The sequence below is a fragment of the Pinus tabuliformis genome, chromosome J (assembly GCF_031772625.1).
Source record: "Pinus tabuliformis cultivar Carrire ecotype Pingquan chromosome J, CPIR1, whole genome shotgun sequence".
Taxonomy (NCBI): domain Eukaryota; kingdom Viridiplantae; phylum Streptophyta; class Pinopsida; order Pinales; family Pinaceae; genus Pinus; species Pinus tabuliformis.
In genome coordinates, this window is record NC_142295.1 from 1,194,376,153 (window position 1) to 1,194,380,486 (window position 4,334).

A 4,334-nucleotide genomic window follows, 5' to 3' on the forward strand; every position below is an offset into this window, starting at 1 on the left:
GATGCCTCCACATCTTTAATGTATGAATGATAGCTGCCAACTCAAGATCATGAGTTACATAGTTCTGCTTGTGCTCATTCAACTTCCTTGACTCATAGCATACCACTTGTCCTTCCTGCATCAGGACTCAACCAAGTCCTTTCTTACAAGCATATGCATAGATTACAAACTCCTTATCAGGATCTACAATCTTCAAAATTGGAAATGCTTCAACTGTTCAAAACTAATTGCACACTCCTCAGTCCATTCAAACATCTTTCCTTTTTATCTTCAAAGATGTGTTAAGATAGCCAATCCTTGAGAAGTTAATGAAAAACCACATGTAATAACCTACTAGTTCCATGAATGATTTGACCTCATGCACATTCCTAAGAGTTGGCCACTCCGTGATAGCCCTAACCTTTTCCGAGTCCACTGCTATACCTTCCTTGGAAACAACACACCCCAAGTAATGAACCCAAGATTGAAAGAAATTGCACTTACTAAGCTTGGCATACAACTCATGCTCTCTCAAAAATCTCAACACCGCTACCAAGTGCTTTGCATGCTCCTCCTCATTCTTGGAGTATATCAATATATCATCAATGAACATTATCGCAAAATTGTTTAGGTAAGGACGCTACACATTGTTCATTAAGCAAATAAAGGTGGTTGGAGCATTAGTAAGACCAAAAGGAACCACCACAAACTCATAGTGCCCATACATAGTACAGAATGTGGTATTGTAAATATCTTCTTCTTTGATGTGCACCTGATGATATCCTGATCTCAAATCAATCTTTGAAAACACTGTTTCTCCCTTCAATTGATCAAACAAGTCATCAATCTACGACAATGGGTGTTTGCTCTTAATGGTCACCTTGTTCAACTGCCTGTAATGAATGCATAATCTAAGAGTACTATCTTTTTTCTTCATAAACAACATTGTTGCACCCCAAGGTGACACACTTGGACTTATGTATCCTTTATCAAGCATTTCCTCAAGCTGCAATATCAATTCCGCCAACTCTGGAGTGCTCATCTAGTAGGGTGCCTTTAACGTTGGTGTTGCTCCTGGTACCAATTCAATAGAAAATCCACTTTGCTATGAGGCGGTAACTCTAAAATCTTTGCAGGAAACACATCCTGAAACTGTTGCTTCTTCAAGAATTCCTCATCCTTAATATCCTTTCCTTTGTCATTGGAAATATGCACTGCAAACAATACATGCCCCTTCCTGCAATTGTGCTTAGCTTGCATGGTTTTAACCATTCTTATTGATGTAGGCTTCTTCTTTCCCCACAAGATTCTCTTTTCTCCATCATAATCCAGACACTCAATGACCTTCTCATAACAATCTACCTTGGTCCTATGAGTAAACAAACAATCCATGCTCAAAAACATGTTATATGAACCCAAGGGAAGCACATTTAGATGTGCTAATGTAGGCATACCATTAAGCTTAAATGCACAAGCTCTCACCCAATGATGAACTCTTCTCTTGGTCCTTGTAGTCAACTGCACCAACCAAGATTATGCATGCACTTTTTTACTCAAATGACATTGATCCACTAGGTCAAGACTAACATAAACATAATTAGATCTAGGATCAATAAAAAAGGAAACAACTCGATCAAAAAATCTTACCTTCCATCTCAATAATGGATGCTTGATAATCTACCTACCTGTTATTAAGTACTGCATAAATCCGAGGAATGCTCTGACCAACATCCCCAACTGTTTATGCCTCATGGGCACTATAGATCTAAAGCCTACCACCCTAGTACAATGAACAATCCTTCTTTCGATGATCCTTGCCACAAATCCAACACTGCAACGATCCCCCACCGTTACCTTTATTTTGTTGCTCTCCAAGCTGAGATCCATGTCATTTCCCTGCTGCATTAAACTTCTTATAAGGAGCCACATTTTCTTTCTCACCTACATCCTGAGATCTTCCCCGCTTCTGAGGCCATTTTCCCTTAGTCTTCTCATTCCCTTTCCTGTCACATTAGTTCTCGGGCTTGTGCTTTGGCTGCTCATAACAATGCTTCAATTTTCGGATGGCTTCCTCTAATGACCGAGACTCATCAAACTCAATCCGGTCTTTGAATGCTACTAGCAACCCACTAATTAACCCTTGAATCTTTGCCTTCTCATCCTTAAGGCAAGCTACATACCTCAAAAACTTCAAGAACTTGCTAGTATACTCATCATCTATCATAGGGCACATCTTCAACTCATAGAACTCCTTGGCCTTGTCATCATAGTATCTCTTGGGCAAGTACTTCTCCTTGAAAAGTCTCTCAAACTCATCCCAATTCAGCTCCTCTTCTCTAATGCTTATGACATTCTTCACATCCTCCCAACATATATTTGCTTTCCCTTTGAGACTGGAAGTGGCTATCTTGGCTTTCATATTCTCTAAATAATCATGCAATCTGAATAACTTCTTCATCCCAAGCAACCATGCTTATGCATCCTTTGATTTCTTCATCTCTCCATCAAAAGTAGGAGGCTTGACTTTCTTAAACTCCTCTGGCAAGTACTCACTCCTCTTATGGTGTCGGCGGTGATGACGATGATGTCTCATGGAAGAAGAACTAGAGTAAAACCCATACATACTAGTCCTCCTGTTAGGTGTATCCAAGAATTTTCCACTCTTCAATGTATCCTCCCTATCCAACCCGTGTCTCCTATAGGACCTGCTACCATTTTCCCCATTAGTCTTCTCCTCCTGCCTATCTCCATGATTGTTCCCCATCTGTCCTTGCTTCTGCAACTCTGTAGAATCATTGCTTTAACCTCTGCCTGCTTTTCCTAAGCTCTGACAATCCTTTCCTGTGCCTCAATCAACATGTTATTATCTACCTTGAAACTTCTAATATCTACCCTTAAACTCCTTAATGTATCTACTAGATCAGGAGAATGCTCTTTTCCTTGCTACTCAACTAACTTTTCCCATTCCATAAAATTCACGTCAGATCTGTAAGGGAAGTCATGCGAACTGTAGTCCACCATTATGCTCTTCATCTTTGGCCTTCTCTTTCTTGCAAACATGTCATGTCAAATAAACCAAATAGAAACATAATCAAAATCATACCTTAGTGAAGTTAAGGGGATGTTATCACATCTTCACAAATAAGTCTAGATTAGCACAATACATATACATACATCATGACATCAACATATCAACATCATGCATGATGACACAAGACTATAATAACAACCACATGCATGATAACTATAAACATCACAATACATGTATAACAATATACATTTAGCCCATCCAGTCCAAGTGTTTGAACCTGGAAGCTCTGATACCAATCTGTAATGCCCCACCCCACATTTACCCACTTTCACAAGCTCTCCAGGGTAAACATGATTTGAGTGCTACTATGACATGAGCCAACCTCCAAGTTCCAGTTATGGAAGTGGGGCCCACAAACTTAAAGCTTATTGCCATCCCTCAGGGACTACAGATCACTTAGGGGCCTAAGAACCACCCCAGGTGATCAATCCCTGAGCTGGAACTCTTTTTCGCTTACCTAACTCCACAACCGCACCCTTTACACCTCATGCATGTGGTTATGAGGCCCCAATCGCACCCACAAGCCTGTTTCCCAGTGGTTATGACCCAAAATCCCTCGTTCTCTGCATGCGGTCGCGAGATCTATGCCACATTTTCAGGTAAGCCTCCATATCACTGCCCAAAATTGCCTATAAGTTTCCAGAAACATAAATAAGGTGATAACAAGGCTAGCCCTTCAAAACTTGAACAAGATCTTGACCAGAACATGACTAGTACACGATAGACATTTCGTCAAACATATGATAAACATATAAGCTATAGGTCATGAATGCATATATGATCATAAAATTTTGAGCTTCATTTGAGAATCACCAAGAAGGCTCTACGCCCTCTCAAGCTAGCTGCAACAACACATGTTAGCCCATGCATTCATCAACCATTCAAATATTTATCAAATCTTGAACAAAAGCCATAACTAGAGCACATCAAATAACCATGCATATAACCAACATATAACCAAAATAGGAACCATGACAAATCTGCCATAAAATCAACATAATAACAAGTACAAGTTCTCATAGATCACAATAGGAAAATAGCTCATACCAACATATGAAAATGCCAACCAAGTGAGAGACTTCCACGTACCACCCAACCATAGATTGGGTTGAGCCAAATATTTCTTTTAGCAAATCATCCCCGTGCCATATTCCAAGGATGAATGTGGGATCTCGTCGTATAAACCAAGACATAATCAAACAGGGAATCCAAAGGTTAAACCACCTCCACCCTCAAGCTACCGTGATCTCACCTAAATTGGTCC